At 41.2% G+C, this 12,306-nt stretch overlaps 1 pseudogene; it reads left to right on the top strand.

Annotated features, from left to right (window-relative positions):
- Positions 1-10,326: 10,326 nt before the first annotated feature.
- LOC112435964 (spastin pseudogene) lies at positions 10,327-11,624 on the top strand (annotated as a pseudogene).
- Positions 11,625-12,306: the final 682 nt, after the last annotated feature.

Here is a 12,306-nt window from a genome sequence, read left to right as displayed (position 1 = left end):
GATTAAAGCGGAACCCTGGCTCTGGACATTTTCATGACAAGTGACAGCGCTGACATCTACTAACGAGAGAACATGTTTTATCATCATAAACACGGTGATAAGACGCATCGTTAAAGCGTCACTTCAGTAATGTTGACTCATGTTTTTTAATAGATGACTTAAAACACTAAACTCTAATTTCTGTGGTTATTTTAAGTTTACAGAATATAACATGTGGTAAGACGACGAGTTTTACTTCTCATGTTATGTGTATCTATTTATCATGTATGCTACTTTGCTCTGTGGACTGTAAAATGTTTCATTGTGTTCATGAAATAAACCAGACTTTCACCGTCTGCATCTTTTACTGTTTTTCTGCTTTTGTTCACTCCAAGTTTGACAAAACCTACAGATATCCAGAGTTAACTCGCTAACAATGTGGAGCAGTCTCAGTGTATTTAGCTGCTTTTTCCCTGAACACAACCAATCGAGAGAAACGCCTGTAGGCCTCACTTTGGTCATTTCGAACGCTGAAGGAGATTTGTTCAATAGACACCTTATACTAGTGTTTCCTGCACTTAATCCATCACTACTATGTTCTATATAAATCCAGATTCCTTTTATAGTTTGCAGTGAAATTTGTTAAACCGTTGCTTAATGGGACAGAAGTACAAGTCGCTCTTTACTAACACATTTGTAGATGAGTTTAATGCTGAACAACACAGCTAGCAGTCTCACACACTCTTTAGGTTTTTCAAGTTATGTGTGTGTGTGTGTAAGGGTTTAGTCTATCAAACCTTACCCTTTTCTCCCCAGTATCACAACAGTATGACTCCCAAAGTACGGCTCAGTAAACAACCTATGATTCTAAAGACAGAACAGAAAGATACAGTTGGAAGATGAATGATTGCGTTTTTATGATGTGTAGTAAAACAACCCCCTCTTCTTCTTCTCTGTGTTGTTCTTGTGTGTGTGTGTGTGTGTGTGTGTGTGTGTGCCTTAGAAGTCAAATAATACATTAGCCATACTTAAAAAAACATCTGAATTTCATTTAGAACTGAGATTCTAAGTTGTAAGGAGGAATCTTATGCACAGCCAGAAACATGTTTCCCCACTTTCACAATGCTGAGGTGCCAAATCCACAACCCCCAACAAATGGTTTATTACACGCGGGTGTGAAGGGCAAGCTTTACTTACACAGCCTCACACACACTAGATTTTTAAAGTTTTTTTTGGGTACAGTGGTTTAGCCACAGATGCAACATCCACTTTTGATAAAGATCACTCCACCTGTTTATTTCTTAAGAAATTAAGCATCTTTATTAAGCTCTTATTTATACATGTCTACACATTAATAGACACCGTGTGCTCTGAGACATTATAGTCTTCTACTTCTGCTTCCATCGGTTTGCAATTTAAACTCCCAGCCTTTCAGTTTGTTATGAACGGCTTATATTTCTAACATTTTGTGATGTAAAAGTGAACCATGTTTTTTTTTTTTTTTAATTTTCTGTTTGATGGAAGGACTTAAGACACGAGTTATTTAAACAATTCTAAATGACCGTGTGATGGCCATAGTACTTTATGTGGGCCAAATGTGTTAAGGATAATGTTTATCAATGTAAAATTGCAAAGAACCTTTGAATAGATTATAACATTTTGTAAACAGATACCTCAGAAGCTGTACTGGTAGATCTATGTATGTAAGGTAAAACTTTCCACAGTACTTCCACTTAAGTAACTAAACACATAAAGTCACCCTTACCAATAATCCGCTGCTCCTTGAAAAAAAAGTAGCACAAACAGACAACTGACTGAGCAATGATAAGTAGAGCTACCCGAGGCCGATACTCAAGCAGAAGAAAATTAAAAGTTGTTGTTTTTGTGGCTCGAAAAATTAAAGAAAGTATGTTTAATAATTCAACAAGACCCGCACCTTCAACACATGTACATTCAAATTTTGGAACAGGCTCAACATTGCTGCTGTTCAATAGTTTTTATCCGTTTGAAAAAGTCATTTTACGGCTTTAATGTTTCCAGCTGATAAGGAGAATGAGTGCGTTTCAAATGTGCGTCCAAAGGCTTTAAACATCTGCTTTGTCTGTAACGACAGTATCAAACTACAGAGCATTGTTTTTACTAAAATTCAACATTTTCCGATGAAAATTTGGCTACTTTTTTTTTTCTTTACTGTAACACGCACCTCAATGCCATTTTTAGGATATTCTTGGTGATCACATTTTTTTCATATTTATGCTTTTGGCACTGAGGGTATCTAATACGCATGTTGTCACTGTGTTTGTACTACCAGCTGTGAGGGCTCTGCTTTTGCTTTGAGCAGTCTGTTTTTATTTTGTCTCATGAGTGTGTGTGTTTTTCAAACGAGATCCTCGTCAGTTTGATTTTGTTACCACAAACTTTGTGTGAAGTTCACAACAGAGGTAAAGAGATTTAAACACCCCAGTTTAAGGAGGCAGGCAGGGGTTGGACCACCTGCACAGGACAGGTGAAGCAGAGAGTGTCGGGGGGAGATGTGCAACAGAAGCAGAGGGAACATTTTACAAGATGATAAATGGCAGATTTAGATGATTAAGGATTTGTTGACAAGATTAAAAGACACGTCCGTCAGAGTTCAACAACATTACAGTTTGATTAAATAAAAAAGTTTTTAGACTACACAAGGTTCATTTTCTCCTCTGATAGTAATCATATTAAACATGTCAAGAAAGAAAGAGTATAAAGAAAAATAGTAAATGTGTGTCTAATTAAACTCTTCCTGTGAGCCTTACATCATCCTTTAATATGTTTGGTGTTACAAACTTGAAGAAGCACGGAAAAGATCATCAGACATTAATCTAATCAGTTTGCAGCCTTCATTCGTATTGAAAAGTTGAAATCTTCCCTGCTAGACCCAAGTGCAGCGTTTAACACCGTCGGCCAGAACATTTTATTACAGCTATTATTAAATGGAGAGTCCTCTTCACACACTGAGGTTAATTATGAAGCTCCACAGGCTTCTGTGCAAAGACCAGTTCTGTTTACATTATACGTGCTTTAGAAGACATAGCATACCACAGGTCAGCTCAGCAACATTTCGACTTTGGCTTGTTTTTTCTGGTTAACGTTAATTACGTAATTTAGAATTAAAGTTTAGTGTTTTTAGCATTTAGGATGGCCGTGGCGAGTAACTCAAGTGCTGTAAACATTTCATGAAACCTCATCAAAAGTTATCTGAGTTGGAAGGGTGGCTGTTAATAAGCCATTCTTAAGGAAGGAGAACAGAGAAAAATAAGGCTGAGGTGTGCCAAATTACACAAGAAATTGACTGGAAAAAGAAATCAGCTGTAATATGTCTTATGGAGTAATGAATCCAAATTTGAAATATGCATGGAAGAGGTCCGAAGAGAGATACAACAGTGAATGTCTATAGCCGTCTTTAACACAGCGTGGATACTCTACCGTGCTTTGAGGCTGGATTTCAGCCAGTGTTGTTGGAGCTCTTATCCAAATTAATCAAATTATGAATGTAGAAAAGTTCCACCAGATTTTGATCGACCATGTAATACCACGTAGTGTCTGATTGGCTTCAACTTCATTTTTCAGTACGACAATGATCGCAAACATACTGCCAATGTAGTCAAAGTATGCCTGGATGAAACAACGCATCAGTCATGGATTGATCTCTCCAGGGTTCGAACCTCAAGATAATCGAAGCAGTGTGGGATCATCTTGACAGAAAACAAAACAAAAGGCAGCCAGCATCCAAAGAAGAGTCTCGGATGTCTTTCAAGAAGCCTGCAGAACTAAGAAATTACAAGAAAGCTTACCTATTAGAGTTTAAGCTGTGTTGAAGAATGAAAGGCAGCTTTAACTGGACAAAAGGGGAAAAAAAAATCCCACATTGACAGCTAACTCAAGAGACAAAAAGCATTAGAACTCAAGTCATTACCTTACTTAAGGATAAATAAGTTAATTAATTACATTAATGCATAAGCAGAAAATAACCTACAGTAACTGCTTTGCGATATGGAAGTGCAAAAGACAACTGAAAGGGAGGATAGTTTCTATATATGTGGTTTCTATTAAGGGACAGAGGAACGATAAGAAACGATAAGAAATCAAGGACAAGGAGTGTGGTGTAGATAAGTGAGGAAATCCGATCATTACTACAAATTTAGTTGAAATTTAAATATTTTAACTATGGTGCCTCCTGTGAGGGCTGTCTGTTTTCCACATTCTGCAACGGTAAAATACGACTTAGAGGCGGATATTTGTTTTACCAAATGGACAATTGCTGTTGACAAAACTTGACTCTGAGAAAAAAACTCTTTCCCACAGAGGGGAATAAACTTATTCGAATATGAGCTTTTTTCCACTAAGACTTGTTTTATGGGGAGATGTACGAAATTATTTACCGGGTTACAAGCAATGATAATATCGGATGTTGACTCCTCAGCGTCATCATTTTCTATCTATTGAGAAATCCCATTGTAAAAGTAATGAAGAAAAAAACTATTCTGCCGTCTCACTCCTCCTTGACCCGCGGTGTGTGTGTGTGTGTGTGTGTGTGTGTGTGTGTGTGTGATCGGCGGCGTTGTTTGAACGGAATGCTGACATAATATTCACGGATTCTTCCTCGCGATTGGTAGAACTGTCACAGTAGGGGCTGAGCAGATATCGACTCCCCTCCCGTTTCTTCTCTCATTTTATCCTAGTCTAGCGAAGCATCTGTTTTTCGCATCTTTCTCTTGACAATACCAATAGTTAGAGAGGGTTTTTTTTTTTTTGATTGCCTTCTTGCGAACGCCGTCTGTTTTCCACATTCTGCAACGGTAAAATATGACTTTGAGACGGGTATTTGTTTTACCAAATGGGCAACAGTTGTCTGACCTTGTTCTTGCTGTTGACAAAACTCGCCTCATGGTTGACTCTTTCCCACAGAGGGGAATAAACTTATTCGAATATGAGCTTTTTTCCACTAAGACTTGTTTTATGGGGAGATGTACGAAATTATTTACCGGGTTACAAGCAATGATAATATCGGATGTTGACTCCTCAGCGTCATCATTTTCTATCTATTGAGAAAACTTATTGTTAAAGTATTGAAGAAAAAAACTCCTCCTTGGCCCGCGGGGTGTGTGTGTGTGTGTGTGTGTGTGTGTGTGTGTGTGTGTGTGTGTGTGTGTGTGTGTGTGTGTGTGTGTGAAACAAGATCGCCTGTCGCTGCAATTATGGTTTGTTTTTCAGTCTCTCAAAAGGAAAAGTAGTATTCACTAAGGGATAGTTATTCGTTTTTTACACATAGGCAGCCTGTAGGTTACAAGCGGATAGAAAGTTCTTCTTTTCATCACAAGCTATGGTGTATCTTAAAGGTTTTTTTACAGCGTCTGTATTATAGGAAAATAAAATACTATTGAAATCTCTACAGGAAGTCACTCTTTATTTCCATTACAAACGCCGGTGCAGCTTAAGAAAGTAAAATTACATCCGCTCTGTCTCTCTATACATCACAGAATCATCTGCTGCATCACCGCTGTGCTTAGGGAACATGACGCATCAGGTCTGAAAATGACTAGACACTTCCGGAGTATTTCCGGTAGGGTCATAAGGTCCGGATCGAGGCCTTCCATAGTAAATATGCTGTATTTGAATATGTCATATTCAAAGCCTTCTTCTTTGGGAGAGCAGATCTCATCGGACACAGGAACGCTGCTGGGCTGCAGAAGGAAATCCATCTTGTGTCTGTGCCTTAGAAATTGTGACGGACTCCACCTCTCTGCTTTTTTATTCCCCTCCAACAGATGGCGCGCTTCCGGAGGTTTCCCCCTCCCTCTAAAAACTTTTTTTCCAACAACAGATGACGCGCTTCCGGAGGTTTCCCCCCTCCCTTCTCAGGATGCAATTCGACACGGTTAGCAACAGATGGCGCGCTTCCGGGGTTCACCCCCCCTTCTCAGGATGCAATTCGACACGCGGGGGGTTTCCCACCCCCCTTCTCCGGATGCGATTCGTCACGCTCATTACACACTTCCGGGGGGGAGGGGGGGAGGTCAAAAGGTCGTGATTAGGGCCATCAATCACTTCGGATCAAATTTTGTCATAAGCTGTATGGTATTAACTCTCTACCGATCAATGTAAATAAATTAAAATAAAATAAAAGTTATCATAAGAATATTAAAATGTAATGTAATTGCTTCCACGTATCTCTATATACAGTAATTGACTTCTATTCATTTTACATCAAATTAAAACTTTGGGTGTCAGATAATTATTTATTAAAAGCTAGACATTTTAAATGAGAATAAGAAAGAAAAGTATGTCTTTGTGCCCCCTTTTCCCTGTTCATGCCCTATCAGCCCCCCTGGCTAAACTTTGCAAGATCCGCCCCTGCACAGTTACCAGCGTCAGCTACGTAGAAAAAGATCCTGGTGTAGAAAGTAATATTAAATACATTCTAACAACAGCTTATCAAGCTTAAACGTGCTGCTGTTGTTCAGCCGCTGGTTTCCTCTTTCTGGTGCAAAGTGGGCCAAAAACAAACAAGAGAGACGGACTCGCGACAGAAAAGCCGATCAGCTGATCGTTAAGCAGTTTCATGATTGAAGTAACAGCAAGAAGAGGCAGTCGCTTGTTAAGCTTAACGCAGGAATGCTTTACAAACATTCAGAGATGGACTTACACACTTGCTTTACTTCTCTCGGGGATAACTTTATGGGAGATGAAATGCCGGGTTGCTAGCGAAGCTCCAAATGCTATCCAGACCACCGACAGGTCCCGCATGCCACAGCCGCTCTATCACGTGATGCATACTGCTCCGACGTGCTAACGTTCTGAGGTGAGTTACGGCGTGTTGCAAGTTTTGCGAGGTGCTTTCGTGATATTTAATGGATCGGATTACATTTTTTATTTTTCTCCGATATCCGATCCAGTAATTTAGGTCAGTATCGGACCGATACCGATACGTAATATCGGATCGGTCCATCTCTAGTAATTACTGCAGAGTAATTACTGCATGTATATATTGCACTATTATTTTAAATAAGTAAAACAGAAGTTTTGCCAACTCTAAAGATTTCACAAACTTTTTCTTTGTGCCACTCTGACTACTGAGGCAACAGTATATGTGTGTGACTGTAGTAGCAGCTATCTAGTGTCTAGTATGAGAATACCACAAGTCGCCCTTTTTAACGCAATTTAGTATCGGTATACAGAACTGTTTTCCTAACAGAGCCACTGTTATAATTAAGTGAAGGTGCTCCCAACTATTTTGAACCTTTGGCTTCTAAAATATGTGGTTCAATTGCGTGCTGCGTGCAGCTAGACCGATATTAAAACAACAACAAAACAACAATTTCAACCATCAACTCAAATATTTGGTTCTAATTGAACAGAAATTTCTATGAACTTGCAAGAACTGTGTAGGACATGAATCAGTGTGTGTCAGATCCTGAATTTGAAATTTCCACTGAAATCACGGGTAAGAGGCAAGTGGAACCAAGCTGACTTCTGCTAAATGGGTCAAACTGGGCAGAAAGTACACAAACACATAACATCCTTATAGAATATGATGTAACACTATAGATCAACTTACCTCAGAATATATAAAGCATATAAACAATTACAGCAATATGATGCAACAAACACAGCAGTGCTACTAATCCAAAATACTCAAAGCTTCATAGAACTGAAACAAACATTTATTTTTAGGCCTTCGTCGTGTCGCTGTGACGTAATCGGCCTTAAAATGGCCTTTAAGGCTGCAGGCCCTGAATTGGGATACAGCCTCTGAATCGCTGCATCTTGTAGCTGTGTCGTCTTAAATTGGTCATGTGATTTTGACGCGCCGGCGCGTCCGGCGACCCCAGAGGTTTAACTTAATATTTAAGTGTCTCTTGGTTTTAGACTAGTTGTTTAGTCTAATTTGATGTTTTAAACCAGAAAAGGAAGAAGAGGGCTTAGAATTACAGGTAAGAAGTGCTCAGTGGTATGTGATAAACTGTAAATGTAAAGCTTACAGGTCAGTCCTCATGTTTTTAAATCAGATTTTGAGTCTGTACATGGCACATTATGCTTTTGCATGTTGTGAAATGTGCTGCAAAACAAACTGAGGTAAACTAACTGGTTTACTGTGATGGATTTAAAGTGCGTGTGATTGGTGCGCAGTGGCTGTGGTGCTCACGGTCAGAGTTCAGTCACAAAGAAGGTAACAGAGATGAATTTAAAGTTAAGGTGATGGTGCTTAGATTCATTCACAGACTGAAACCTTCACACCAACTTTATCCTGTGTCTCTTAGTTTTAGACTAGTTGTTTAGTCTATTTTGATGTTTTTAAACCATATAGTCAAGGAAAACAACTAAAGGGCACTTTGTGGATCAGTGAAGACAGACATACGGTACAGGGACGCAAAACGAACCTCTGTGCTCTGCTCTGTTTACTTTATTTCTGGGTTATGAATATTATGTAAAGGTAAATGTTGGTTATACTCCAAAGCATATACAGTTAACACTGTGTATAAATGTTTTAACATCTAATTTTAGTGCAGTGTATTTCATGTAAGTTTGAACTTGACATTTTGTTTTCTGTTGTGGGTTGTTATAGCCTTCTACTCCAGTCGCTTCTGAAAGGGCCTGTTGGCTCAGTCAGCTGAACTGAAGCCTGCTCGTGCTTCAATGTGGAGATCTGGTCTGTTAATAGTGTTGGTGAACTGAACCCTGGCGATTAAACTAGCCCTGGGGATAGGAATCAAAGCTGGTGATAACAACTGTGTATAGATGGTCTTTTGTAAGTTTTAGCCGCATTCTTCCCGTTAGCTCGAAGCTAACGGGAGGTCGAGACCTACTACAGCCGGGTGGAACACCGCTTTCCCGGCACATCGTGCCTCGACCTCCCGGTTGGCTTCGAGCCGGCGTCCGAAGAATGAGGCTAAAAGTTTTGCGAGATCCCGAGTTTGTTTTGCGAGATCTCGCAAAAGTCCGTCTTAATTTTTTTTTCTCCCATGTTCCCTGCGGGGCTCCGTAGATTAGTGTACCATAAGAGCAATTTAGTATGTTTTCAGAGGGGGGGTGTTTACCTGCAATGGGTGCTCTTTTTCGCTTCCGTTGCATACGCCTTGCGTGCCGGTCCGAGTCTGACACAGGTTTGTCGTCGTGCCCCATGTGCAGTGTTGGTGCCCAGTCTGGATTTGTTACATCCATTTCATATGCTGGGTTGCCTGCAATAATGCCAAATCAAAAGCTACTCAGTCGACATGACGTGGTTCTGCAGCATCACACATTAGCATGTTTTATCTCGTTATCTATGAAAAAACCCACTAAAAGCCTTTTAGTTTGGTCCCTTTACAGCATCCTGCCATGCGATTCCATTTGTTCCTGACCACCGAGAACACTCACGTTAACTTTTATCGAGTGGAAAAAAAGTTAGCGTGTTTATATTATGCTAACATAGTTGTGTCGCTAGCGGTCACGTAGCACATCATTATATACCAGCTAGCCCAACTTCAGTAACCCTACAAACATCACTGCTGTTTAGTTTTCTGTCTTCATTTATGTTGGAAGTGATAAGAAAGCTGTACGTTTTAATTTGTTTCCAAAACCCCGCAGTCAGGACATGCTATATTGTATTTAGATAGAAGCTAGCGAGCTAACTTGCTGCTAACTTCTAACTCCGTTAAATGTCATAAATTCCATTTTCATGGATGCCTGGATGTTAAACTCAGTTGTTACACCTGGTAGAGCAGAACGCTGATAATTTTATTAAAGATGAAAGACTTAAGACAGTGTTTTAACTCTCAGTAATGCCACAGTGATCATTTGATATATGGACCTGCAGCAGAGTTTAGGCCCAGACACGGCTAGTGACATCAGACTGAACAATCGGATAGTGATATGAATTAATTTAGAACTCACCGGAGAGAAAATGCCGCGAGCAAACCAACAAAAAGCTGGGGATTGCACGGAACTCGATATCCGCTCGTCTGCAATCCATGCCTGGCGTCTTTGTTTGGTGATATGGGATACATGGGATCCCTCACGTTGCCGCCAGGATGGAAAACGATTAAAAGATTAATCCAGTTTCTTGCCTTCACGATCGTGAGCTCTAACGTTGCAACCGACTACACAACACGTACCATAGCTGAAGCTGTATCCTTTGTCTGGCCTACTGTGATGGCGGCGGGGGCCGTGGCCCGCCTCCTGTAACATCACGCTCCAAAGCCCTGTGATGTTTCTGTGTTCTGTGATGTTGTCCCAAAGAAAGACCTTTAAATGCGATATATAGCCTAAACGTTTTCGTTTATGACTAGTTTACTGTGTTATGACTGAGAACAGGGGGGAAGTCGCGCAAGAGAAATGTCGACCAAAACAAACGCAAGTAAGCCCAAAGACAGCGCTGAAGTTATAAAAAACATCCACAAGCAGGCGCTTGAGTATATATTCAAGGCACTGAAGATCGACGAGGACGACACAGGTGAGAAGAAGGAGGCTGTGCAGTGGTACAAGAAAGGGATTTCTGAGCTTGAAAGGGGTATTGCAATAGAGCTCACTGGGCAAGCTGGAGAGCAGTATGACCGAGCAGAGAGACTTCAGGATAAAATGGTCACCAAACTCACCATGGCAAAAGACAAGCTTACCCTTTTAGAGACGACACTAGCCTCTAAAAGGAGAAATGACCCCCAAGGGACATCACATCATGCTCCTTCACAGCCAAAGTCAGTTCCTAAAAGTCAACCCGCAGGTGTTTCCACCACCATCAGACCCTCCACTTCTGTAAGACCTCCATTAGGAATAACTGATGCAAAGAAAACCGCTCGGGTGGGAAAAACTCAGAATGGAAGACCGGCAGCTGTGAAACAGCCCCCGAAGAGGGATATGAAAAAGAATGTGGACAGTAAACTGGCCAGCTTAATTATGAATGAAATTGTATACAGTGGAGCGACTGTGTCATTTGATGACATCGCAGGGCAGGATCTGGCAAAGCAAGCACTTCAAGAAATTGTCATCCTTCCTGCCTTAAGACCTGATCTCTTTACTGGTCTGAGAGCTCCTGCACGTGGCTTGCTTTTATTTGGCCCACCAGGAAATGGGAAGACCATGCTCGCCAAAGCAGTTGCTGCAGAGTCTAATGCAACATTCTTCAACATCAGTGCTGCTAGTTTGACCTCCAAATATGTGGGAGAAGGCGAGAAGCTCGTACGAGCACTCTTTGCAGTTGCGAGAGAGTTACAGCCCTCAGTAATCTTCATCGATGAAGTGGACGGCTTGCTCTGTGAAAGGAGGGAGGGGGAGCACGACGCCTCTCGCCGTTTAAAAACTGAGTTCCTCATTGAGTTTGACGGGTTGCAGTCAGGAAGGGATGACAGGGTACTTGTAATGGGAGCAACTAACAGGCCCCAGGAGCTCGATGAAGCAATATTAAGGCACTTTGCAAAAAGAGTATATGTGACCTTTAGACAAGATTTACGCTGCTGAAAAATCTTTTGGGAACGCACGGGAGTCCACTGAGCCAAAACGAACTGTCCTGTCTTGCAAAAGTGACTGCAGGATATTCAGGGAGCGATTTGACAGCATTAGCCAAAGATGCTGCACTTGGCCCAATAAGAGAGTTGGGACCTGTTGTGTCCACACATACTATTACATTTGTTCTGTAGATGCATTTACCAGAAGCGCTAGAGGGCGCTAGTGAGTATGTTGTTCTGGTTGTGGTTTTGAAGAAGAAAAAAGAAAAATAAAGAAAGGAGTCATCTCCGGTAATCCTCTGTTCCTACCTGCATGTGTGTGTAATGCCTGCGAACTAACACCACACAACAAGTGGCGACGAGAGTAGTGGTGATTAAGTTATGGCTCTGCTCTCTTTGCAACCCCCGGCTGTGTTCCTGGATTGCCCGGGCGAACCAAAAATTCCATTTGCTGCGTGGAAAAAGTTGTTCGATAACTACTTGCTGGCGATCGGGGGTAATGACTTTGCTACAGAGAGGAAGAGGGCCCTGCTCATTCACTGCTTGGGAATGGAAGGACAACGAATCTACAGCGCCTTATCACTCGCTACGGATGATTACGAGGGATCCGTAAAGGCTTTGGAAACGTACTTTCATCCTAAAGTCAATGTTGTCGCCGAGAGATACCATTTCAGGCAACGAGCCCAAGCTGTCAGTGAGTCTACAGATCACTACGTTGCAGCACTGCGTGAGCTCGTGAAACAATGTAAGTTCGGGGCTATGGAGAATGAAATGTTGCGGGATCAACTTGTAGAGAAGACAAATAATGCTCGTATACGTGAAAGACTGCTAATGGAGGAGGATTTGACGCTCGATCGAGCTTTGGAAATTGCTA

Source organism: Maylandia zebra, linkage group LG14 (assembly GCF_041146795.1).
Source record: "Maylandia zebra isolate NMK-2024a linkage group LG14, Mzebra_GT3a, whole genome shotgun sequence".
Taxonomy (NCBI): Eukaryota; Metazoa; Chordata; class Actinopteri; order Cichliformes; family Cichlidae; genus Maylandia; species Maylandia zebra.
The sequence above is the reverse complement of the archived record's forward strand: the minus strand, read 5'-3'. Positions and strand labels throughout refer to the sequence as shown.